Source organism: Heterodontus francisci, unplaced genomic scaffold, assembly GCF_036365525.1.
Source record: "Heterodontus francisci isolate sHetFra1 unplaced genomic scaffold, sHetFra1.hap1 HAP1_SCAFFOLD_54, whole genome shotgun sequence".
In the NCBI taxonomy this organism is placed as follows: domain Eukaryota; kingdom Metazoa; phylum Chordata; class Chondrichthyes; order Heterodontiformes; family Heterodontidae; genus Heterodontus; species Heterodontus francisci.
The window spans coordinates 1,443,368-1,470,827 of NW_027140250.1; positions in this window are offsets into that span (position 1 = coordinate 1,443,368).

Below are 27,460 nucleotides of genomic sequence, written 5' to 3' on the forward strand. Positions count from 1 at the left end.
GGGTTTCATCGTTTTTGAGGATCCTGCCAGGTGCGTTTGGGGTTTTCACAGCTTATCAGGATCCTGCCAGGTGTGTATGTGGTTTTCACAGTGTATCAGGATCCTGCCAGGTGCGTATGGGGTTTTCACAGTGTGTCAGGATCCTGCCAGGTGTGTATGGGGGTTCCACAGTGTATCAGGATCCTGCCAGGTTTGTATTTGCGTTTCACAGTGTATCAGTATCCTGCCAGGTGTCTATGGGGTTTTCACAGTGGATCAGGATCCTGCCAGGTGTGCATGGGGGTTTCACAGTTGATCAGGATCCTGCCAGGCGTGTATGGGGTTTTCACAGTGTATCAGGATCCTGCCAGGTGTGTATGGGGCTTTCACAGTGGATCAATGTCCTGCCAGGTGTGTATGGGGTTTTCACAGTGTATCAGGATATGCCAGGAGTTTATGGGGTTTTCACAGTGAATCAGGATCCTGCCAGGTGTGTGTACGGGTTTCATAGTTTTTCAGGATCCTGCCAGGTGTGTATGGGGTTTTCACAGTGTATCAGGATCCTGCCAGGTGTGTATGGGGGTTTCATAGTTTATCAGGATCCTGCCAGGTGTGTTTGGGGGTCTCATAGTTTATCAGGATCCTGCCAGGTGTGTATGGGTTTTTCACAGTGTATCAGGATCCTGCCAGGTGTGTATGGGGGTTTCACAGTGGATCAATGTCCTGCCAGGTGTGTATGGGGTTTTCACAGTGGATCAGGATATGCCAGGTGTGTATGGGGTTTTCACAGTGTATCAGGATCCTGCCAGGTGTGTATACGGGTTTCATAGTTTATCAGGATCCTGCCAGGTGTGTATGGGGTTTTCACAGTGTATCAGGATCCTGCCAGGTGTGTATGGGGGTTTCATAGTTTATCAGGATCCTGCCAGGTGTGTTTGGGGGTTTCATAGATTATCAGGATCCTGCCAGGTGTGCATGGGGGTTTCACAGTTTATCAGGGTCCTGCCAGGTGTGTATGGGGCTCTCACAGTTTATCAGGATCCTGCCAGGTGTGTCTGGGATTTTCACAGTTTATTCGGATCCTGCCAGGTGTGCATGGGGGTTTCACAGTTTATCAGGATCCTGCCAGGTGTGTATGGGGCTCTCACAGTTTATCAGGATCCTGCCAGGTGTGTCTGGGGTTTTCACAGTTTATCAGGATCCTGCCAGGTGTGTATGGGGGTTTCATAGTTTATCAGGATCCTGCCAGGTGTGTATGGGGTTTTCACAGTGTATAAGGATCCTGCCAGGTGTGTATGGGGTTTTCACAGTGGATCAGGATCCTGCCAGGTGTGTATGGGTTTTTCACAGTGTATCAGGATCCTGCCAGGTGTGTCTGGGGTTTTCACAGTTTATCAGGATCCTGCCAGGTGTGTATGGGGGTTTCATAGTTTATCAGGATCCTGCCAGGTGTGTATGGGGTTTTCACAGTGTATAAGGATCCTGCCAGGTGTGTATGGGGTTTTCACAGTGGATCAGGATCCTGCCAGGTGTGTATGGTGTTTTCACAGTGTATCAGGATCCTGCCAGGTGTGTCTGGGGGTTTCTTAGTTTATCAGGATTCTGCCAGGTGTGTATGGGGGTTTCATAGTTTATCAGGATCCTGCCAGGTGTGTATGGGGTTTTCACAGTGTATCAGGATCCTGCCAGGTGTGTATGGGGTTTTCACAGTGGATCAGGATCCTGCCAGGTGTGTATGGGGTTTTCGCAGTGTATCAGGATCCTGCCAGGTGTGCATGGGGTTTTCACAGTGTATCAGGGTCCTGCACGGTGTGTATGCGGGTTTCATCGTTTATCAGGATCCTGCCAGGTGTGTATGGGGTTTTCACAGTGTATCAGGATCCTGCCAGGTGTGTTTGGTGCTTTCTCTGTGCATCAGGATCCTGCCAGGTGTGCGTGGGGGTTTCACCGTGTATCAGGATCCTGCGAGGTGTGTATGGGGGTTTCACATGTTATCGGGATCCTGCCAGGTGTGTATGGGGGTTTCACAGTTTATCAGGATCCTGCCAGGTGAGTATGGGGTTTTCACAGTGTTTCAGGATCCTGCCAGGTGTGTATGGGGTTTTCACAGTTTATCAAGATCCTGCCAGGTGTGTATGGGGTTTTCACAGTTTATCAGGATCCTGCCAGGTGTGTATGGGGGTTTTCATTGTTTATCAGGATCCTGCCAGGTGTGTATGGGGGTTTCATAGTTTATCAGGATCCTGCCAGGTGTGTATGGGGTTTTCACAGTGTCTCAGGATCCTGTCAGGTGTGATAGGGTTTTTCGCAGTTTATCAGGATACTGCCAGGTGTGTATGGGGGTTTCATAGTTTATCAGAATCCTGCCAGCTGTGTATGGGGGTTTCATAGTTTATCAGGATCCTGCCGGGTGTGTATTGGGTTTTCGCATTGTATCAAGATCCTGCCAGGTGTGTATGGGATTTTCACAGTTTATCAGGATCCTGTCAGGTGTGTATGGGGTTTTCACAGTTTATCAGGATCCTGCCAGGTGTGTATGGGGGTTTCATAGTTTATCAGGATCCTGCCAGGTGTGTATGGGGTTTTCACAGTGTCTCAGGATCCTGCCAGGTGTGTCTGGTGTTTTCACATTGGATCAGGATCCTGCCAGGTGTGTATGGGGTTTTCACAGTGTATCAGGATCCTGCCAGGTGTGTATGGGGTTTCATAGTTTATCAGGATCCTGCCAGGTTTGTATGAAGATTTCATAGTCTATCAGGATCCTGCCAGGTGTGTATGGGATTTTCACAGTGTATCAGGATCCTGCCAGGTGTGTATGGGGTTTTCACATTGGATCAGGAACCTGCCAGGTGAGTATGGGATTTTCACAGTGTTTCAGGATACTGCCAGGTGTGTATTAGGGTTTCATAGTTTATCAGAATCCTGCCAGCTGTGTATGGGGGTTTCATAGTTTTTCAGGATCCTGCCGGGTGTGTATGGGGTTTTCACAGTGTATCAGGATCCTGCCAGTTGTGTGGGGTTTTCACAGTGGATCAGGATCCTGCCAGGTGTGATAGGGTTTTTCGCAGTTTATCAGGATACTGCCAGGTGTGTATGGGGGTTTCATAGTTTATCAGAATCCTGCCAGCTGTGTATGGGGGTTTCACATTTTATCAGGATCCTGCCAGGTGTGTATGGCGGTTTCACAGTTTATCAGGATCCTGCCCGGTGAGTATGGGGTTTTCACAGTGTTTCAGGATCCTGCCAGGTGTGTATGGGGTTTTCAAAGTGTATCAGGATCCTGCCAGGTGTGTATGGGGTTTTCACAGAGTATCAGGATCCTGCCAGGTGTGCATGGGTTTTTCACAGTGTATCAAGATCCTGCCAGGTGTGTATGGGGTTTTCACAGTTTATCGGGATCCTGCCAGGTGTGTATGGGGGTTTCACAGATTATCAGGATCCTGCCAGGTGTGTATGGGGGTATCACATTTTATCAGGATCCTGCCAGGTGTGTATGGCGGTTTCACAGTTTATCAGGATCCTGCCCGGTGAGTATGGGGTTTTCACAGTGTCTCAGGATCCTGCCAGGTGTGTATGGGGTTTTCACAGTGTATCAAGATCCTGCCAGGTGTGTTTGGGGTTTTCACAGTGGATCAGGATCCTGCCAGGTGTGGATGGGGTTTTCACAGAGTATCAGGATCCTGCCATGTGTGCATGGGGTTTTCACAGTTTCTCAGGATGCTGCCAGGTGTGTATGGGGTTTTCACAGTGTATCAAGATACTGCCAGGTGTGTATGGGGGTTTCACAGTATATCAGGATCCTGCCAGGTGTGAATGGGGTTTCACAGTTTATCAGGATCCTGCCAGGATGTGTATGGGGGTTTCACAGTTTATCAGGATCCTGCCAGGTGTGTTTGGGGTTTTCACAGTTTATCAGGATCCTGCCAGGTGTGTCTGTTATTTTCACAGTGTATCAGGATACTGCCAGGTGTTTATGGGGATTTCACAGTTTATCAGGATCCTGCCGGGTGTGTATGGGGTTTTCACAGTGTATCAAGTTCCTGCCAGGTGTGTATGGGGTTTTCATAGTTTATCAGGATCCTGCCAGGGGTGTATGTGGGTTTCACAGTTTATCAGGATCCTGCCAGGTGTGTATGGGGGTTTCACATTTTGTCAGGATCCTGCCAGGTGTGTATGGGGGTTTCACAGTTTATCAGGATCCTGCCAGGTGAGTATGGGGTTTTCACAGTGTTTCAGGATCCTGCCAGGTGTGTATGGGGTTTTCACAGTTTATCAAGATCCTGCCAGGTGTGTATGGGGTTTTCACAGTTTATCAGGATCCTGCCAGGTGTGTATGGGGGTTTTCATTGTTTATCAGGATCCTGCCAGGTGTGTATGGGGGTTTCATAGTTTATCAGGATCCTGCCAGGTGTGTATGGGGTTTTCACAGTGTCTCAGGATCCTGCCAGGTGTGATAGGGTTTTTCGCAGTTTATCAGGATACTGCCAGGTGTGTATGGGGGTTTCATAGTTTATCAGAATCCTGCCAGCTGTGTATGGGTGTTTCATAGTTTATCAGGATCCTGCCGGGTGTGTATTGGGTTTTCGCATTGTATCAAGATCCTGCCAGGTGTGTATGGGATTTTCACAGTTTATCAGGATCCTGTCAGGTGTGTATGGGGTTTTCACAGTTTATCAGGATCCTGCCAGGTGTGTATGGGGGTTTCATAGTTTATCAGGATCCTGCCAGGTGTGTATGGGGTTTTCACAGTGTCTCAGGATCCTGCCAGGTGTGTCTGGTGTTTTCACATTGGATCAGGATCCTGCCAGGTGTGTATGGGGTTTTCACAGTGTATCAGGATCCTGCCAGGTGTGTATGGGGTTTCATAGTTTATCAGGATCCTGCCAGGTTTGTATGAAGATTTCATAGTCTATCAGGATCCTGCCAGGTGTGTATGGGATTTTCACAGTGTATCAGGATCCTGCCAGGTGTGTATGGGGTTTTCACATTGGATCAGGAACCTGCCAGGTGAGTATGGGATTTTCACAGTGTTTCAGGATACTGCCAGGTGTGTATTAGGGTTTCATAGTTTATCAGAATCCTGCCAGCTGTGTATGGGGGTTTCATAGTTTTTCAGGATCCTGCCGGGTGTGTATGGGGTTTTCACAGTGTATCAGGATCCTTCCAGGTGTGATAGGGTTTTTCGCAGTTTATCAGGATACTGCCAGGTGTGTATGGGGGTTTCATAGTTTATCAGAATCCTGCCAGCTGTGTATGGGGGTTTCACATTTTATCAGGATCCTGCCAGGTGTGTATGGCGGTTTCACAGTTTATCAGGATCCTGCCCGGTGAGTATGGGGTTTTCACAGTGTTTCAGGATCCTGCCAGGTGTGTATGGGGTTTTCAAAGTGTATCAGGATCCTGCCAGGTGTGTATGGGGTTTTCACAGAGTATCAGGATCCTGCCAGGTGTGCATGGGTTTTTCACAGTGTATCAAGATCCTGCCAGGTGTGTATGGGGTTTTCACAGTTTATCGGGATCCTGCCAGGTGTGTATGGGGGTTTCACAGATTATCAGGATCCTGCCAGGTGTGTATGGGGGTATCACATTTTATCAGGATCCTGCCAGGTGTGTATGGCGGTTTCACAGTTTATCAGGATCCTGCCCGGTGAGTATGGGGTTTTCACAGTGTCTCAGGATCCTGCCAGGTGTGTATGGGGTTTTCACAGTGTATCAAGATCCTGCCAGGTGTGTTTGGGGTTTTCACAGTGGATCAGGATCCTGCCAGGTGTGGATGGGGTTTTCACAGAGTATCAGGATCCTGCCATGTGTGCATGGGGTTTTCACAGTTTCTCAGGATGCTGCCAGGTGTGTATGGGGTTTTCACAGTGTATCAAGATACTGCCAGGTGTGTATGGGGGTTTCACAGTATATCAGGATCCTGCCAGGTGTGAATGGGGTTTCACAGTTTATCAGGATCCTGCCAGGATGTGTATGGGGGTTTCACAGTTTATCAGGATCCTGCCAGGTGTGTTTGGGGTTTTCACAGTTTATCAGGATCCTGCCAGGTGTGTCTGTTATTTTCACAGTGTATCAGGATACTGCCAGGTGTTTATGGGGATTTCACAGTTTATCAGGATCCTGCAGGGTGTGTATGGGGTTTTCACAGTGTATCAAGTTCCTGCCAGGTGTGTATGGGGTTTTCATAGTTTATCAGGATCCTGCCAGGGGTGTATGTGTGTTTCACAGTTTATCAGGATCCTGCCAGGTGTGTATGGGGGTTTCACATTTTGTCAGGATCCTGCCAGGTGTGTATGGGGGTTTCACAGTTTATCAGGATCCTGCCAGGTGAGTATGGGGTTTTCACAGTGTTTCAGGATCCTGCCAGGTGTGTATGGGGTTTTCACAGTTTATCAAGATCCTGCCAGGTGTGTATGGGGTTTTCACAGTTTATCAGGATCCTGCCAGGTGTGTATGGGGGTTTTCATTGTTTATCAGGATCCTGCCAGGTGTGTATGGGGGTTTCATAGTTTATCAGGATCCTGCCAGGTGTGTATGGGGTTTTCACAGTGTCTCAGGATCCTGCCAGGTGTGATAGGGTTTTTCGCAGTTTATCAGGATACTGCCAGGTGTGTATGGGGGTTTCATAGTTTATCAGAATCCTGCCAGCTGTGTATGGGTGTTTCATAGTTTATCAGGATCCTGCCGGGTGTGTATTGGGTTTTCGCATTGTATCAAGATCATGCCAGGTGTGTATGGGATTTTCACAGTTTATCAGGATCCTGTCAGGTGTGTATGGGGTTTTCACAGTTTATCAGGATCCTGCCAGGTGTGTATGGGGGTTTCATAGTTTATCAGGATCCTGCCAGGTGTGTATGGGGTTTTCACAGTGTCTCAGGATCCTGCCAGGTGTGTCTGGTGTTTTCACAGTGGATCAGGATCCTGCCAGGTGTGTATGGGGTTTTCACAGTTTATCAGGATCCTGCCAGGTGGGTATGGGGTTTCATAGTTTATCAGGATCCTGCCAGGTTTGTATGAAGATTTCATAGTCTATCAGGATCCTGCCATGTGTGTATGGGATTTTCACAGTGTATCAGGATCCTGCCAGGTGTGTATGGGGTTTTCACATTGGATCAGGAACCTGCCAGGTGAGTATGGGATTTTCACAGTGTTTCAGGATACTGCCAGGTGTGTATTAGGGTTTCATAGTTTATCAGAATCCTGCCAGCTGTGTATGGGGGTTTCTTAGTTTTTCAGGATCCTGCCGGGTGTGTATGGGGTTTTCACAGTGTATCAGGATCCTGCCAGTTGTGTGGGGTTTTCACAGTGGATCAGGATCCTGTCAGGTGTGATAGGGTTTTTCGCAGTTTATCAGGATACTGCCAGGTGTGTATGGGGGTTTCATAGTTTATCAGAATCCTGCCAGCTGTGTATGGGGGTTTCACATTTTATCAGGATCCTGCCAGGTGTGTATGGCGGTTTCACAGTTTATCAGGATCCTGCCCGGTGAGTATGGGGTTTTCACAGTGTTTCAGGATCCTGCCAGGTGTGTATGGGGTTTTCACAGTGTATCAGGATCCTGCCAGGTGTGTATGGGGTTTTCACAGAGTATCAGGATCCTGCCAGGTGTGCATGGGTTTTTCACAGTGTATCAAGATCCTGCCAGGTGTGTATGGGGTTTTCACAGTTTATCAGGATCCTGCCAGGTGTGTATAGGGGTTTCACAGATTATCAGGATCCTGCCAGGTGTGTATGGGGGTATCACATTTTATCAGGATCCTGCCAGGTGTGTATGGCGGTTTCACAGTTTATCAGGATCCTGCCCGGTGAGTATGGGGTTTTCACAGTGTCTCAGGATCCTGCCAGGTGTGTATGGGGTTTTCACAGTGTATCAAGATCCTGCCAGGTGTGTTTGGGGTTTTCACAGTGGATCCGGATCCTGCCAGGTGTGGATGGGGTTTTCACAGAGTATCAGGATCCTGCCATGTGTGCATGGGGTTTTCACAGTTTCTCAGGATGCTGCCAGGTGTGTATGGGGTTTTCACAGTGTATCAAGATACTGCCAGGTGTGTATGGGGGTTTCACAGTATATCAGGATCCTGCCAGGTGTGAATGGGGTTTCACAGTTTATCAGGATGCTGCCAGGATGTGTATGGGGGTTTCACAGTTTATCAGGATCCTGCCAGGTGTGTTTGGGGTTTTCACAGTTTATCAGGATCCTGCCAGGTGTGTCTGGGATTTTCACAGTGTATCAGGATACTGCCAGGTGTTTATGGGGATTTCACAGTTTATCAGGATCCTGCCGGGTGTGTATGGGTTTTTCACAGTGTATCAAGTTCCTGCCAGGTGTGTATGGGGTTTTCATAGTTTATCAGGATCCTGCCAGGTGTGTGTGGGGGTTTCACAGTTTATCAGGATCCTGCCAGGTGTGTATGGGGGTTTCACATTTTATCAGGATCCTGCCAGGTGTGTATGGGGGTTTCACAGTTTATCAGGATCCTGCCAGGTGAGTATGGGGTTTTCACAGTGTTTCAGGATCCTGCCAGGTGTGTCTGGGGTTTTCACAGTTTATCAAGATCCTGCCAGGTGTGTATGGGGTTTTCACAGTTTATCAGGATCCTGCCAGGTGTGTATGGGGGTTTTCATTGTTTATCAGTATCCTGCCAGGTGTGTATGGGGGTTTCATAGTTTATCAGGATCCTGCCAGGTGTGTATGGGGTTTTCACAGTGTCTCAGGATCGTGCCAGGTGTGATAGGGTTTTTCGCAGTTTATCAGGATCCTGCCAGGTGTGTATGGGGGTTTCACATTTTGTCAGGATCCTGCCAGGTGTGTATGGGGGTTTCACAGTTTATCAGGATCCTGCCAGGTGAGTATGGGGTTTTCACAGTGTTTCAGGATCCTGCCAGGTGTGTATGGGGTTTTCACAGTTTATCAAGATCCTGCCAGGTGTGTATGGGGTTTTCACAGTTTATCAGGATCCTGCCAGGTGTGTATGGGGGTTTTCATTGTTTATCAGGATCCTGCCAGGTGTGTATGGGGGTTTCATAGTTTATCAGGATCCTGCCAGGTGTGTATGGGGTTTTCACAGTGTCTCAGGATCCTGCCAGGTGTGATAGGGTTTTTCGCAGTTTATCAGGATACTGCCAGGTGTGTATGGGGGTTTCATAGTTTATCAGAATCCTGCCAGCTGTGTATGGGGGTTTCATAGTTTATCAGGATCCTGCCGGGTGTGTATTGGGTTTTCGCATTGTATCAAGATCCTGCCAGGTGTGTATGGGATTTTCACAGTTTATCAGGATCCTGTCAGGTGTGTATGGGGTTTTCACAGTTTATCAGGATCCTGCCAGGTGTGTATGGGGGTTTCATAGTTTATCAGGATCCTGCCAGGTGTGTATGGGGTTTTCACAGTGTCTCAGGATCCTGCCAGGTGTGTCTGGTGTTTTCACAGTGGATCAGGATCCTGCCAGGTGTGTATGGGGTTTTCACAGTTTATCAGGATCCTGCCAGGTGTGTATGGGGTTTCATAGTTTATCAGGATCCTGCCAGGTTTGTATGAAGATTTCATAGTCTATCAGGATCCTTCCAGGTGTGTATGGGATTTTCACAGTGTATCAGGATCCTGCCAGGTGTGTATGGGGTTTTCACATTGGATCAGGAACCTGCCAGGTGAGTATGGGATTTTCACAGTGTTTCAGGATACTGCCAGGTGTGTATTAGGGTTTCATAGTTTATCAGAATCCTGCCAGCTGTGTATGGGGGTTTCATAGTTTTTCAGGATCCTGCCGGGTGTGTATGGGGTTTTCACAGTGTATCAGGATCCTGCCAGTTGTGTGGGGTTTTCACAGTGGATCAGGATCCTGCCAGGTGTGATAGGGTTTTTCGCAGTTTATCAGGATACTGCCAGGTGTGTATGGGGGTTTCATAGTTTATCAGAATCCTGCCAGCTGTGTATGGGGGTTTCACATTTTATCAGGATCCTGCCAGGTGTGTATGGCGGTTTCACAGTTTATCAGGATCCTGCCCGGTGAGTATGGGGTTTTCACAGTGTTTCAGGATCCTGCCAGGTGTGTATGGGGTTTTCACAGTGTATCAGGATCCTGCCAGGTGTGTATGGGGTTTTCACAGAGTATCAGGATCCTGCCAGGTGTGCATGGGTTTTTCACAGTGTATCAAGATCCTGCCAGGTGTGTATGGGGTTTTCACAGTTTATCAGGATCCTGCCAGGTGTGTATAGGGGTTTCACTGTTTATCAGGATCCTGCCCGGTGAGTATGGGGTTTTCACAGTGTCTCAGGATCCTGCCAGGTGTGTATGGGGTTTTCACAGTGTATCAAGATCCTGCCAGGTGTGTATGGGGGTATCACATTTTATCAGGATCCTGCCAGGTGTGTATGGCGGTTTCACAGTTTATCAGGATCCTGCCCGGTGAGTATGGGGTTTTCACAGTGTCTCAGGATCCTGCCAGGTGTGTATGGGGTTTTCACAGTGTATCAAGATCCTGCCAGGTGTGTTTGGGGTTTTCACAGTGGATCAGGATCCTGCCAGGTGTGGATGGGGTTTTCACAGAGTATCAGGATCCTGACATGTGTGCATGGGGTTTTCACAGTTTATCAGGATGCTGCCAGGTGTGTATGGGGTTTTCACAGTGTATCAAGATACTGCCAGGTGTGTATGGGGGTTTCACAGTATATCAGGATCCTGCCAGGTGTGAATGGGGTTTCACAGTTTATCAGGATGCTGCCAGGATGTGTATGGGGGTTTCACAGTTTATCAGGATCCTGCCAGGTGTGTTTGGGGTTTTCACAGTTTATCAGGATCCTGCCAGGTGTGTCTGGGATTTTCACAGTGTATCAGGATACTGCCAGGTGTTTATGGGGATTTCACAGTTTATCAGGATCCTGCCGGGTGTGTATGGGGTTTTCACAGTGTATCAAGTTCCTGCCAGGTGTGTATGGGGTTTTCATAGTTTATCAGGATCCTGCCAGGTGTGTGTGGGGGTTTCACAGTTTATCAGGATCCTGCCAGGTGTGTATGGGGGTTTCACATTTTATCAGGATCCTGCCAGGTGTGTATGGGGGTTTCACAGTTTATCAGGATCCTGCCAGGTGAATATGGGGTTTTCACAGTGTTTCAGGATCCTGCCAGGTGTGTCTGGGGTTTTCACAGTTTATCAAGATCCTGCCAGGTGTGTATGGGGTTTTCACAGTTTATCAGGATCCTGCCAGGTGTGTATGGGGGTTTTCATTGTTTATCAGTATCCTGCCAGGTGTGTATGGGGGTTTCATAGTTTATCAGGATCCTGCCAGGTGTGTATGGGGTTTTCACAGTGTCTCAGGATCCTGCCAGGTGTGATAGGGTTTTTCGCAGTTTATCAGGATACTGCCAGGTGTGCATGGGGGTTTCATAGTTTATCAGAATCCTGCCAGCTGTGTATGGGGGTTTCATAGTTTATCAGGATCCTGCCGGGTGTGTATTGGGTTTTCGCATTGTATCAAGATACTGCCAGGTGTGTATGGGATTTTCACAGTTTATCAGGATCCTGTCAGGTGTGTATGGGGTTTTCACAGTTTATCAGGATCCTGCCAGGTGTGTATGGGGGTTTCATAGTTTATCAGGATCCTGCCAGGTGTGTATGGGGTTTTCACAGTGTCTCAGGATCCTGCCAGGTGTGTCTGGTGTTTTCACAGTGGATCAGGATCCTGCCAGGTGTGTATGGGGTTTTCACAGTTTATCAGGATCCTGCCAGGTGTGTATGGGGTTTCATAGTTTATCAGGATCCTGCCAGGTTTGTATGAAGATTTCATAGTCTATCAGGATCCTGCCAGGTGTGTATGGGATTTTCACAGTGTATCAGGATCCTGCCAGGTGTGTATGGGGTTTTCTCATTGGATCAGGAACCTGCCAGGTGAGTATGGGATTTTCACAGTGTTTCAGGATACTGCCAGGTGTGTATTAGGGTTTCATAGTTTATCAGAATCCTGCCAGCTGTGTATGGGGGTTTCATAGTTTTTCAGGATCCTGCCGGGTGTGTATTGGGTTTTCGCATTGTATCAAGATCCTGCCAGGTGTGCATGGGATTTTCACAGTTTATCAGGATCCTGTCAGGTGTGTATGGGGGTTTCATAGTTTATCAGTATACTGCCAGGTGTGTATGGGGTTTTCACAGCGTATCAGGATCCTCCCAGGTGTGCATGGGGTTTTCACAGTGGATCAGGATACTGCCAGGTGTGTATGGGGTTTTCACAGTTTATCAGTTTCCTGCCAGGTGTGTATGGGCGTTTCATAGTTTATCAGGATCCTGCCAGGTGTGCATGAAGTTTTCATAGTTTATCAGGATCCTGCCAGGTGTGTATGGGATTTTCACAGTGCATCAGGATCGTGCCAGGTGTGTATGGGGTTTTGACAGTGGATCAGGAAACTGTCAGGTGTGTATGGGGGTTTCACAGTTTATCAGGATCCTGCCAGGTGTGTATGGGGGTTTTCACAGTGGATCAGTATCCTGCCAGGTGTGTATGGGGTTTCACAGTTTATCAGGATGCTGCCATGTGTGTATGGGGGTTTCACAGTTTATCAGGATCCTGCCAAGTGTGTATGGGGGTTTCACAGTTTATCAGGATCCTGCCAGGTGTGTATGGGGTTTTCACAGAGTATCAAGATCCTGCCAGGTGAGTATGGGGATTTTACAGTTTATCAGCATCCTGCCAGGTGTGCATGGGGTTTCACAGTTTATCAGCCTCCTGCCATGTGTGTATGGGGGTTTTACAATTTATCAGGATCCTGCCAGGTGTGTCTGGGGTTTTCACAGTCTAGCAAGATCCTGCCAGGTGTGCATGGGGTTTTCACAGTTGATCAGGATGCTGCCAGGTGTGTTTGGGGGTTTCACAGTTTATCAGGAATCTGCCAGGTGTGTATGGGTTTTTCAGATTTTATCAGGATCCTGCCAGGTGTGTATGGGGGTTTCACAGTTAATCAGGATCCTGCCAGGTGTGTATGGGGTTTTCACAGTTTATCAGGATCCTGCCAGTTGTGTATGGGTTTTTCACAGTTTATCAGGATACTGCCAGGTGTGTATGGGGGTTTCATAGTTTATCAGAATCCTGCCAGCAGTGTATGGGGGTTTCTTAGTTTATCAGGATCCTGCCGGGTGTGTATGGGGTTTTCACAGTGTATCAAGTTCCTGCCAGGTGTGTATGTGGTTTTCATAGTTTATCAGGATCCTGCCAGGTGTGTATGGGGGTTTCACAGTTTATCAGGATCCTGCCAGGTGTGTATGGGGGTTTCACATGTTATCAGGATCCTGCCAGGTGTGTATGGGGGTTTCACAGTTTATCAGGATCCTGCCAGGTGAGCATGGGGTTTTCACAGTGTTTCAGGATCCTGCCAGGTGTGTATGGGGTTTTCACAGTTTATCAAGATCCTGCCAGGTGTGTATGAGGTTTTCACAGTTTATCAGGATCCTGCCAGGTGTGTATGGGATTTTCATTGTTTATCAGGATCCTGCCAGGTGTGTATGGGGGTTTCATAGTTTATCATGATCCTGCCAGGTGTGTATGGGGTTTTCACAGTGTCTCAGGATCCTGCCAGGTGTGTATGGGGTTTTCACAGTGTCTCAGGATCCTGCCAGGTGTGTATGGGGTTTTCACAGTTTATCAGGATCCTGCCAGGAGTGTATTAGGGATTCATAGTTTATCAGAATCGTGCCAGCTGTGTATGGGGGTTTCATAGTTTATCAGGATCCTGCCGGGTGTGTTTGGGGTTTTCACAGTGTATCAAGATCCTGCCAGGTGTGTATGGGGTTTTCACAGTTTATCAGGATCCTGCCAGGTGTGTATGAGGGTTTCACAGATTATCAGGATCCTGCCTGGTGTGTATGGGGTTTTCACATTTTATCAGGATCCTGCCAGGTGTGTATGGCGGTTTCACAGTTTATCTGGATCCTGCCAGGTGAGTATGGGGTTTTCACAGTGTTTCAGGATCCTGCCAGGTGTGTATGGGGTTTTCACAGTGTATCAAGATCCTGCCAGGTGTGTTTGGGGTTTTCACAGTGGATCAGTATCCTGCCAGGTGTGTATAGGGTTTTCACAGTGTATCAGGATCCTGCCAGGTGTGTATGGGGTTTTCACAGAGTATCAGGATCCTGCCAGGTGTGCATGGGGTTTTCAAAGTGTATCAAGATCCTGCTAGGTGTGTATGGGGTTTTCACAGTTTATCAGGATCCTGCCAGGTGTGTATGGGGGTTTCACAGATTATCAGGATCCTGCCAGGTGTGTATGGGGGATTCACATTTTATCAGGATCCTGCCAGGTGTGTATGGCGGTTTCACAGTTTATCAGGATCCTGCCAGGTGAGTATGGGGTTTTCACAGTGTTTCAGGATCCTGCCAGGTGTGTATGGGGTTTTCACAGTGTATCAAGATCCTGCCAGGTATGTTTGGGGTTTTCACAGTGGATCAGTATCCTGCCAGGTGTGTATAGGGTTTTCACAGTGTATCAGGATCCTGCCAGGTGTGTATGGGGTTTTCACAGAGTATCAGGATCCTGCCAGGTGTGCATGGGGTTTTCACAGTTTATCAGGATGCTGCCAGGTGTGTATGGGGTTTTCACAGTGTATCAAGATCCTGCCAGGTGTGTATGGGGGTTTCACAGTATATCAGGATCCTGCCAGGTGTGAATGGGGTTTCACAGTTTATCAGGATGCTGCCAGGAGTGTCTGGGATTTTCACAGTGTATCAGGATCCTGCCAGGTGTTTATGGGGATTTCACAGTTTATCAGGATCCTGACGGGTGTGTATGGGGTTTTCACAGTGTATCAAGTTCCTGCCATGTGTGTATGGGGTTTTCATAGTTTATCAGGATCCTGCCAGGTGTGTATGGGGGTTTCACAGTTTATCAGGATTCTGCCAGGTGTGTATGGGGGTTTCACATTTTATCAGGATCCTGCCAGGTGAGTATGGGGTTTTCACAGTGTTTCAGGATCCTGCCAGGTGTGTATGGGGTTTTCACAGTTTATCAAGATCCTGCCAGGTGTGTATGGGGTTTTCACAGTTTATCAGGATCCTGCCAGGTGTGTATGGGGTTTTCATTGTTTATCAGGATCCTGCAAGGTGTGTATGGGTGTTTCATATTTTATCAGGATCCTGCCAGGTGTGTATGGGGTTTTCACAGTGTCTCAGGATCCTGCCAGGTGTGTCTGGTGTTTTCACAGTGGATCAGGATCCTGCCAGGTGTGTATGGGGTTTTCACAGTTTATCAGGATCCTGCCAGGTGTATATGGGGTTTCATAGTTTATCAGGATCCTGCCAGGTTTGTATGAAGATTTCATAGTCTATCAGGATCCTGCCAGGTGTGTATGGGATTTTCACAGTGTATCAGGATCCTGCCAGGTGTGTATGGGGTTATCACAGACTATCAGGATCCTGCCAGGTGTGCATGGGGTTTTCAAAGTGTATCAAGATCCTGCCAGGTGTGTATGGGGTTTTCACAGTTTATCAGGATCCTGCCAGGTGTGTATGGGGGTTTCACAGATTATCAGGATCCTGCCAGGTGTGTATGGGGGTTTCACATTTTATCAGGATCCTGCCAGGTGTGTATGGCGGTTTCACAGTTTATCAGGATCCTGCCAGGTGAGTATGGGGTTTTCACAGTGTTTCAGGATCCTGCCAGGTGTGTATGGGGTTTTCACAGTGTATCAAGATCCTGCCAGGTGTGTTTGGGGTTTTCACAGTGGATCAGTATCCTGCCAGGTGTGTATAGGGTTTTCACAGTGTATCAGGATCCTGCCAGGTGTGTATGGGGTTTTCACAGAGTATCAGGATCCTGCCAGGTTTGCATGGGGTTTTCGCAGTTTATCAGGATGCTGCCAGGTGTGTATGGGGTGTTCACAGTGTATCAAGATCCTGCCAGGTGTGTATGGGGGTTTCACAGTATATCTGGATCCTGCCAGGTGTGACTGGGTTTTCACAGTTTATCAGGATGCTGCCAGGAGTGTATGGGGGTTTCACAGTTTATCAGGATCCTGCCAGGTGTGTTTGGGTTTTTCACAGTTTATCAGGATCCTGCCAGGTGTGTCTGGGATTTTCACAGTGTATCAGGATCCTGCCAGGTGTTTATGGGGATTTCACAGTTTATCAGGATCCTGCCGGGTGTGTATGGGGTTTTCACAGTGTATCAAGTTCCTGCCATGTGTGTATGGGGTTTTCATAGTTTATCAGGATCCTGCCAGGTGTGTATGGGGGTTTCACAGTTTATCAGGATCCTGCCAGGTGTGTATGGGGGTTTCACATTTTATCAGGATCCTGCCAGGTGTGTATGGGGGTTTCACAGTTTATCAGGATCCTGCCAGGTGAGTATGGGGTTTTCACAGTGTTTCAGGATCCTGCCAGGTGTGTATGGGGTTTTCACAGTTTATCAAGATCCTGCCAGGTGTGTATGGGGTTTTCACAGTTTATCAGGATCCTGCCAGGTGTCTATGGGGTTTTCATTGTTTATCAGGATCCTGCCAGGTGTGTATGGGGGTTTCATAGTTTATCAGGATCCTGCCAGGTGTGTGGGGTTTTCACAGTGTCTCAGGATCCTGCCAGGTGTGTCTGGTGTTTTCACAGTGGATCAGGATCCTGCCAGGTGTGTATGGGGTTTTCACAGTTTATCAGGATCCTGCCAGGTGTGTATGGGGTTTCATAGTTTATCAGGATCCTGCCAGGTTTGTATGAAGATTTCATAGTCTATCAGGATCCTGCCAGGTGTGCATGGGATTTTCACAGTGTATCAGGATCCTGCCAGGTGTGTATGGGGTTTTCACATTGGATCAGGAACCTGCCAGGTGAGTATGGGATTTTCACAGTGTTTCAGGATACTGCCAGGTGTGTATTAGGGTTTCATAGTTTATCAGAATCATGCCAGCTGTGTATGGGGGTTTCATAGTTTTTCAGGATCCTGCCGGGTGTGTATGGGGTTTTCACAGTGTATCAAGATCCTGCCAGGTGTGTATGGGGTTTTCACAGTTTATCAGGATCCTGCCAGGTGTGTATGGGGGTTTCACTGATTATCAGGATCCTGCCAGGTGTGTATGGGGGTTTCACATTTTATCAGGATCCTGCCAGGTGTGTATGGCGGTTTCACAGTTTATCAGGATCCTGCCAGGTGAGTATGGGGTTTTCACAGTGTTTCAGGATCCTGATGGTGTGTATGGGGTTTTCACAGTGTATCAAGATCCTGCCAGGTGTGTTTGGGGTTTTCACAGTGGATCAGTATCCTGCCAGGTGTGTAAAGGGTTTTCACAGTGTTTCAGGATCCTGCCAGGTGTGTATGGGGTTTTCACAGAGTATCAGGATCCTGCCAGGTGTGCATGGGGTTTTCACAGTGTATCAAGATCCTGCCAGGTGTGTATGGGGTTTTCACAGTTTATCAGGATCCTGCCAGGTGTGTATGGGGGTTTCACAGATTATCAGGATCCTGCCAGGTGTGAATGGGGTTTCACAGTTTATCAGGTTGCTGCCAGGAGTGTATGGGGGTTTCACAGTTTATCAGGATCCTGCCAGGTGTGTTTGGGGTTTTCACAGTTTATCAGGATCCTGCCAGGTGTGTCTGGGATTTTCACAGGTTATCAGGATCCTGCCAGGTGTTTATGGGGATTTCACAGTTTATCAGGATCCTGCCAGGTGTGTATGGGTTTTCACAGTTTATCAGGATCCTGCCAGGTGTGTATGGGGGTTTCACAGTTTTTCAGGATCCTGCCAGGTGTGTATGGGGTTTTCACAGTGTATCAAGCTCCTGCCAGGTGTGCATGGGTTTTTCACAGTTTATCAGGATCCTGCCAGGTGTGTATGGGGTTTTCACAGTTTATCAGGAGCCTGCCAGGTGTGTATGGGGGTTTCATAGTTTATTAGTATCCTGCCAGGTGTGTATGGGGTTTTCACAGCGTATCAGGATTCTCCCAGGTGTGCATGGGGTTTTCACAGTAGGTCAGGATACTGCCAGGTGTGTATGGGTTTTTCACAGTTTATCAGGATCCTGCCAGGTGTGTATGGGGTTTTCATTGTTTATCAGGATCCTGCCAGGTGTGTATGGGGTTTTCATAGTGTATCAATATCCTGCCAGGTGTGTTTGGGGTTTTCGCAGTTTATCAGGATCCTGCCAGGTGTGTATGGGGTTTTCATAGTTTATCAGTATCCTGCCAGGTGTTTATGGGGGTTTCATAGTTTATCAGGATCCTGCCGGGTGTGTATGGGGGTTTCACAGTTTATCAGGATCCTGCCAGGTGTGTATGGGGGTTTCACATTTTATCAGGATCCTGCCAGGTGTGTATGGGGGTTTCACAGTTTATCAGGATCCTGCCAGGTGAGTATGGGGTTTTCACAGTGTTTCAGGATCCTGATGGTGTGTATGGGGTTTTCACAGTTTATCAAGATCCTGCCAGGTGTGTATGGGGTTTTCACAGTTTAACAGGATCCTGCCAGGTGTGTATGGGGTTTTCATTGTTTATCAGGATCCTGCCAGTTGTGTATGGGGGTTTCATAGTTTATCAGGATCCTGCCAGGTGTGTATGGGGTTTTCACAGTGTCTCAGGATCCTGCCAGGTGTGTCTGGTGTTTTCACAGTGGATCAGGATCCTGCCAGGTGTGTATGGGGTTTTCACAGTTTATCAGTATCCTGCCAGGTGTGTATGGGGTTTCATAGTTTATCAGGATCCTGCCAGGTTTGTATGAAGATTTCATAGTCTATCAGGATCCTGCCATTTGTGTATGGGATTTTCACAGGGTATCAGGATCCTGCCAGGTGTGTATGGGGATTTCACATTGGATCAGGAACCTGCCAGGTGAGTATGGGATTTTCACAGTGTTTCAGGATACTGCCAGGTGTGTATTAGGGTTTCATAGTTTATCAGAATCCTGCCAGCTGTGTATGGGGGTTTCATAGTTTATCAGGATCCTGCCGGGTGTGTATGGGGTTTTCACAGTGTATCAAGATCTTGCCAGGTGTGTATGGGGTTTTCACAGTTTATCAGGAGCCTGCCAGGTGTGTATGGGGGTTTCACAGATTATCAGGATCCTGCCAAGTGTGTATGGGGGTTTCACATTTTATCAGGATCCTGCCAGGTGTGTATGGCGGTTTCACAGTTTATCAGGATCCTGCCAGGTGAGTATGGGGTTTTCACAGTGTTTCAGGATCCTGATGGTGTGTATGGGGTTTTCACAGTGTATCAAAATCCTGCCAGGTGTGTTTGGGGTTTTCACAGTGGATCAGTATCCTGCCAGGTGTGTATAGGGTTTTCACAGTGTATCAGGATCCTGCCAGGTGTGTATGGGGTTTTCACAGAGTATCAGGATCCTGCCAGGTGTGCATGGGGTTTTCACAGTGTATCAAGATCCTGCCAGGTGTGTATGGGGTTTCCCATTTTATCAGGTCCTGCCAGGTGTGTATGGCGGTTTCACAGTTTATCAGGATCCTGCCAGGTGAGTATGGGGTTTTCACAGTGTTTCAGGATCCTGCCAGGTGTGTATGGGGTTTTCACAGTGTATCAAGATCCTGCCAGGTGTGTTTGGGGTTTTCACAGTGGATCAGTATCCTGCCAGGTGTGTATAGGGTTTTCACAGTGCATCAGGATCCTGCCAGGTGTGTATGGGGTTTTCACAGAGTATCAGGATCCTGCCAGGTGTGCATGGGGTTTTCACAGTTTATCAGGATGCTGCCAGGTGTGTATGGGGTTTTCACAGTGTATCAAGATCCTGCCAGGTGTGTATGGGGGTTTCACAGTATATCAGGATCCTGCCAGGTGTGAATGGGGTTTCACAGTTTATCAGGATGCTGCCAGGAGTGTATGGGGGTTTCACAGTTTATCAGGATCCTGCCAGGTGTGTTTGGGGTTATCACAGTGTATCAGGATCCTGCCAGGTGTGTATGGGGATTTCACATTGGATCAGGAACCTGCCAGGTGAGTATGGGATTTTCACAGTGTTTCAGGATACTGCCAGGTGTGTATTAGGGTTTCATAGTTTATCAGAATCCTGCCAGCTGTGTATGGGGGTTTCATAGTTTATCAGGATCCTGCCGGGTGTGTATGGGGTTTTCACAGTGTATCAAGATCTTGCCAGGTGTGTATGGGGTTTTCACAGTTTATCAGGAGCCTGCCAGGTGTGTATGGGGGTTTCACAGATTATCAGGATCCTGCCAAGTGTGTATGGGGGTTTCACATTTTATCAGGATCCTGCCAGGTGTGTATGGCGGTTTCACAGTTTATCAGGATCCTGCCAGGTGAGTATGGGGTTTTCACAGTGTTTCAGGATCCTGATGGTGTGTATGGGGTTTTCACAGTGTATCAAAATCCTGCCAGGTGTGTTTGGGGTTTTCACAGTGGATCAGTATCCTGCCAGGTGTGTATAGGGTTTTCACAGTGTATCAGGATCCTGCCAGGTGTGTATGGGGTTTTCACAGAGTATCAGGATCCTGCCAGGTGTGCATGGGGTTTTCACAGTGTATCAAGATCCTGCCAGGTGTGTATGGGGTTTCCCATTTTATCAGGTCCTGCCAGGTGTGTATGGCGGTTTCACAGTTTATCAGGATCCTGCCAGGTGAGTATGGGGTTTTCACAGTGTTTCAGGATCCTGCCAGGTGTGTATGGGGTTTTCACAGTGTATCAAGATCCTGCCAGGTGTGTTTGGGGTTTTCACAGTGGATCAGTATCCTGCCAGGTGTGTATAGGGTTTTCACAGTGCATCAGGATCCTGCCAGGTGTGTATGGGGTTTTCACAGAGTATCAGGATCCTGCCAGGTGTGCATGGGGTTTTCACAGTTTATCAGGATGCTGCCAGGTGTGTATGGGGTTTTCACAGTGTATCAAGATCCTGCCAGGTGTGTATGGGGGTTTCACAGTATATCAGGATCCTGCCAGGTGTGAATGGGGTTTCACAGTTTATCAGGATGCTGCCAGGAGTGTATGGGGGTTTCACAGTTTATCAGGATCCTGCCAGGTGTGTTTGGGGTTATCACAGTTTATCAGGATCCTGCCAGGTGTGTCTGGGATTTTCACAGTGTATCAGGATCCTGCCAGGTGTTTATGGGGATTTCACAGTTTATCAGGATCCTGCCAGGTGTGTATGGGGTTTTCACAGTGTATCAAGCTCCTGCCAGGTGTGCATGGGTTTTTCACAGTTTATCAGGATCCTGCCAGGTGTGTATGGGGTTTTCACTGTTTATCAGGATCCTGCCAGGTGTGTAAGGGGGTTTCATAGTTTATTAGTATCCTGCCAGGTGTGTATGGGGTTTTCACAGCGTATCAGGATTCTCCCAGGTGTGCATGGGGTTTTCACAGTGGATCAGGATACTGCCAGGTGTGTATGGGGTTTTCACAGTTTATCAGGATCCTGCCAGGTGTGTATGGGGTTTTCGTTGTTTATCAGGATCCTGCCAGGTGTGTATGGGGGTTTCATAGTTTATCAGGATCCTGCCAGGTGTGTATGGGGTTTTCACAGTGTCTCAGGATCCTGCCAGGTGTGTCTGGTGTTTTCACAGTGGATCCGGATCCTGCCAGGTGTGTATGGGGTTTTCACAGTTTATCAGGATCCTGCCAGGTGTGTATGGGGTTTCATAGTTTATCAGGATCCTGCCAGGTTTGTATGAAGATTTCATAGTCTATCAGGACCCTGCCAGGTGTGTATGGGATTTTCACAGTGTATCAGGATCCTGCCAGGTGTGTATGGGGTTTTCACATTGGATCAGGAACCTGCCAGGTGAGTATGGGATTTTCACAGTGTTTCAGGATACTGCCAGGTGTGTATTAGGGTTTCATAGTTTATCAGAATCCTGCCAGCTGTGTATGGGGGTTTCATAGTTTATCAGGATCCTGCCGGGTGTGTATGGGGTTTTCACAGTGTATCAAGATCCTGCCAGGTGTGTATGGGGTTTTCACAGTTTATCAGGATCCTGCCAGGTGTGTATGGGGGTTTCACAGATTATCAGGATCCTGCCAGGTGTGTATGGGGGTTTCACATTTTATCAGGATCCTGCCAGGTGTGTATGGCGGTTTCACAGTTTATCAGGATCCTGCCAGGTGAGTATGGGGTTTTCACAGTGTTTCAGGATCCTGATGGTGTGTATGGGGTTTTCACAGTGTATCAAGATCCTGCCAGGTGTGTTTGGGGTTTTCACAGTGGATCAGTATCCTGCCAGGTGTGTATAGGGTTTTCACAGTGTATCAGGATCCTGCCAGGTGTGTATGGGGTTTTCACAGAGTATCAGGATCCTGCCAGGTGTGCATGGGGTTTTCACAGTGTATCAAGATCCTGCCAGGTGTGTATGGGGTTTTCACAGTTTATCAGGATCCTGCCAGGTGTGTATGGGGGTTTCACAGATTATCAGGATCCTGCCAGGTGTGTATGGGGGTTTCACATTTTATCAGGATCCTGCCAGGTGTGTATGGGGGTTTCACAGTTTATCAGGATCCTGCCAGGTGAGTATGGGGTTTTCACAGTGTTTCAGGATCCTGCCAGGTGTGTATGGGGTTTTCACAGTTTATCAAGTTCCTGCCAGGTGTGTATGGGGTTTTCACAGTTTAACAGGATCCTGCCAGGTGTGTATGGGGTTTTCATTGTTTATCAGGATGCTGCCAGTTGTGTATGGGGGTTTCATAGTTTATCAGGATCCTGCCAGGTGTGTATGGGGTTTTCACAGTGTCTCAGGATCCTGCCAGGTGTGTCTGGTATTTTCACAGTGTATCAGGATCCTGCCAGGTGTGTATGGGGTTTTCACAGTTTATCAGTATCCTGCCAGGTGTGTATGGGGTTTCATAGTTTATCAGGATCCTGCCAGGTTTGTATGAAGATTTCATAGTCTATCAGGATCCTGCCAGGTGTGTATGGGATTTTCACAGGGTATCAGGATCCTGCCAGGTGTGTATGGGGTTTTCACATTGGATCAGGAACCTGCCAGGTGAGTATGGGATTTTCACAGTGTTTCAGGATACTGCCAGGTGTGTATTAGGGTTTCATAGTTTATCAGAATCCTGCCAGCTGTGTATGGGGGTTTCATAGTTTATCAGGATCCTGCCGGGTGTGTATGGGGTTTTCACAGTGTATCAAGATCTTGCCAGGTGTGTATGGGGTTTTCACAGTTTATCAGGAGCCTGCCAGGTGTGTATGGGGGTTTCACAGATTATCAGGATCCTGCCAGGTGTGTATGGGGGTTTCACATTTTATCAGGATCCTGCCAGGTGTGTATGGCGGTTTCACAGTTTATCAGGATCCTGCCAGGTGAGTATGGGGTTTTCACAGTGTTTCAGGATCCTGATGGTGTGTATGGGGTTTTCACAGTGTATCAAGATCCTGCCAGGTGTGTTTGGGGTTTTCACAGTGGATCAGTATCCTGCCAGGTGTGTATAGGGTTTTAACAGTGTATCAGGATCCTGCCAGGTGTGTATGGGGTTTTCACAGAGTATCAGGATCCTGCCAGGTGTGCATGGGGTTTTCACAGTGTATCAAGATCCTGCCAGGTGTGTATGGGGTTTCACATTTTATCAGGTCCTGCCAGGTGTGTATGGCGGTTTCACAGTTTATCAGGATCCTGCCAGGTGAGTATGGGGTTTTCACAGTGTTTCAGGATCCTGCCAGGTGTGTATGGGGTTTTCACAGTGTATCAAGATCCTGCCAGGTGTGTTTGGGGTTTTCACAGTGGATCAGTATCCTGCCAGGTGTGTATAGGGTTTTCACAGTGTATCAGGATCCTGCCAGGTGTGTATGGGGTTTTCACAGAGTATCAGGATCCTGCCAGGTGTGCATGGGGTTTTCACAGTTTATCAGGATGCTGCCAGGTGTGTATGGGGTTTTCACAGTGTATCAAGATCCTGCCAGGTGTGTATGGGGGTTTCACAGTATATCAGGATCCTGCCAGGTGTGAATGGGGTTTCACAGTTTATCAGGATGCTGCCAGGAGTGTATGGGGGTTTCACAGTTTATCAGGATCCTGCCAGGTGTGTTTGGGGTTTTCACAGTTTATCAGGATCCTGCCAGGTGTGTCTGGGATTTTCACAGTGTATCAGGATCCTGCCAGGTGTTTATGGTGATTTCACCGTTTATCAGGATCCTGCCAGGTGTGTATGGGGTTTTCACAGTGTATCAAGCTCCTGCCAGGTGTGCATGGGTTTTTCACAGTTTATCAGGATCCTGCCAGGTGTGTATGGGGTTTTCACTGTTTATCAGGATCCTGCCAGGTGTGTAAGGGGGTTTCATAGTTTATTAGTATCCTGCCAGGTGTGTATGGGGTTTTCACAGCGTATCAGGATTCTCCCAGGTGTGCATGGGGTTTTCACAGTGGATCAGGATACTGCCAGGTGTGTATGGGGTTTTCACAGTTTATCAGGATCCTGCCAGGTGTGTATGGGGTTTTCGTTGTTTATCAGGATCCTGCCAGGTGTGTATGGGGGTTTCATAGTTTATCAGGATCCTGCCAGGTGTGTATGGGGTTTTCACAGTGTCTCAGGATCCTGCCAGGTGTGTCTGGTGTTTTCACAGTGGATCAGGATCCTGCCAGGTGTGTATGGGGTTTTCACAGTTTATCAGGATCCTGCCAGGTGTGTATGGGGTTTCATAGTTTATCAGGATCCTGCCAGGTTTGTATGAAGATTTCATAGTCTATCAGGATCCTGCCAGGTGTGTATGGGATTTTCACAGTGTATCAGGATCCTGCCAGGTGTGTATGGGGTTTTCACATTGGATCAGGAACCTGCCAGGTGAGTATGGGATTTTCACAGTGTTTCAGGATACTGCCAGGTGTGTAGTAGGGTTTCATAGTTTATCAGAATCCTGCCAGCTGTGTATGGGGGTTTCATAGTTTATCAGGATCCTGCCGGGTGTGTATGGGGTTTTCACAGTGTATCAAGATCCTGCCAGGTGTGTATGGGGTTTTCACAGTTTATCAGGATCCTGCCAGGTGTGTATGGGGGTTTCACAGATTATCAGGATCCTGCCAGGTGTGTATGGGGGTTTCACATTTTATCAGGATCCTGCCAGGTGTGTATGGCGGTTTCACAGTTTATCAGGATCCTGCCAGGTGAGTATGGGGTTTTCACAGTGTTTCAGGATCCTGATGGTGTGTATGGGGTTTTCACAGTGTATCAAGATCCTGCCAGGTGTGTTTGGGGTTTTCACAGTGGATCAGTATCCTGACAGGTGTGTATAGGGTTTTCACAGTGTATCAGGATCCTGCCAGGTGTGTATGAGGTTTTCACAGAGTATCAGGATCCTGCCAGGTGTGCATGGGGTTTTCACAGTGTATCAAGATCCTGCCAGGTGTGTATGGGGTTTTCACAGTTTATCAGGATCCTGCCAGGTGTGTATGGGGGTTTCACAGATTATCAGGATCCTGCCAGGTGTGTATGGGGGTTTCACATTTTATCAGGATCCTGCCAGGTGTGTATGGCGGTTTCACAGTTTATCAGGATCCTGCCAGGTGAGTATGGGGTTTTCACAGTGTTTCAGGATCCTGCCAGGTGTGTATGGGGTTTTCACAGTGTATCAAGATCCTGCCAGGTGTGTTTGGGGTTTTAACAGTGGATCAGTATCCTGCCAGGTGTGTATAGGGTTTTCACAGTGTATCAGGATCCTGCCAGGTGTGTATAGGGTTTTCACAGAGTATCAGGATCCTGCCAGGTGTGTTTGGGGTTTTCACAGTTTATCAGGATCCTGCCAGGTGTGTCTGGGATTTTCACAGTGTATCTGGATCCTGCCAGGTGCTAATGGGGACTTCACAGTTTATCAGGATCCTGCCAGGTGTGTATGGGTTTTCACAGTTTATCAGGATCCTGCCAGGTGTGTATGCGGGTTTCACAGTTTTTCAGGATCCTGCCAGGTGTGCATGGGTTTTTCACAGTTTATCAGGATCCTGCCAGGTGTGTATGGGGTTTTCACAGTTTATCAGGATCCTGCCAGGTGTGTAAGGGGGTTTCATAGTTTATTAGTATCCTGCCAGGTGTGTATGGGGTTTTCACAGCGTATCAGGATTCTCCCTGGTGTGCATGGGGTTTTCACAGTGGATCAGGATACTGCCAGGTGTGTATGGGGTTTTCACACTTTATCAGGATCCTGCCAGGTGTGTATGGGGTTTTCATTGTTTATCAGGATCCTGCCAGGTGTGTATGGGGTTTTCATAGTTTATCAGGATCCTGCCAGGTGTGTATGGGGTTTTCACAGTGTCTCAGGATCCTGCCAGGTGTGTCTGGTGTTTTCACAGTGTATCAGGATCCTACCATGTTTGTATGAAGATTTCATAGTCTATCAGGATCCTGCCAGGTGTGTATGGGGTTTTCACATTGGATCAGGAACCTGCCAGGTGAGTATGGGGTTTTCACAGTGTTTCAGGATACTGCCAGGTGTGTTTTAGGGTTTCATAGTTTATCAGAATCCTGCCAGCTGTGTATGGGGGTTTCATAGTTTATCAGGATCCTGCCGGGTGTGTATATGGTTTTCACAGTGTATCAAGATCCTGCCAGGTGTGTATGGGGTTTTCACAGTTTATCAGGATCCTGCCAGGTGTGTATGGGTGTTTCACAGATTATCAGGATCCTGCCAGGTGTGTATGGGGCTTTCACATTTTATCAGGATCCTGCCAGGTGTGTATGGCGGTTTCACAGTTTATCAGGATCCTGCCAGGTGAGTATGGGGTTTTCACAGTGTTTCAGGATCCTGCCAGGTGTGGATGGGGTTTTCACAGTGTATCAAGGTCCTGCCAGGTGTGTTTGGGGTTTTCACAGTTTATCAGGATCCTGCCAGGTGTTTGTGGGGTTTTCATAGTTTATCAGGATCCTGCCAGGTGTGTATGGGGGATTCATATTTTATCAGGATCCTGCCAGGTGTGTCTGGGGTTTTCACAGTTTATCAGGATCCTGCCAGGTCTGTATGGGGGTTTTCACAGTGTATCAGGATACTGCCAGGTGTGTATGGGGTTTTCACAGTGCATCAGGATCCTGCCAGGTGTGTATGGGGGTTTCACAGCGGATCAATATCCTGCCAGGTGTGTATGGGGTTTTCACAGTGGATCAGTATCCTGCCAGGTGTGTATAAGGTTTTCACAGTGTATCAGGATCCTGCCAGGTGTGTATGTGGTTTTCACAGAGTATCAGGATCCTGAAAGGTGTGCATGGGGTTTTCACAGTTTATCAGGATGCTGCCAGGTGTGTATGGGGTTTTCACAGTGTATCAAGATCCTGCCAGGTGTGTATGGGGGTTTCACATTGTATCAGGATCCTGCCAGGTGTGTATGGGGGTTTCACAGTATATCAGGATCCTGCCAGGTGTGAATGGGGTTTCACAGTTTATCAGGATGCTGCCAGGAGTGTATGGGGGTTTCACAGTTTATCAGGATCCTGCCAGGTGTGTTTGGGGTTTTCACAGTTTATCAGGATCCTGCCAGGTGTGTATGGGGGTTTCACAGTGTATCAAGATCCTGCCAGGTGTGTTTGGGGGTTTCACAGTGTATCAGGATCCGGCCAGGTGTGTATGGGGTTTCACAGTTTATCA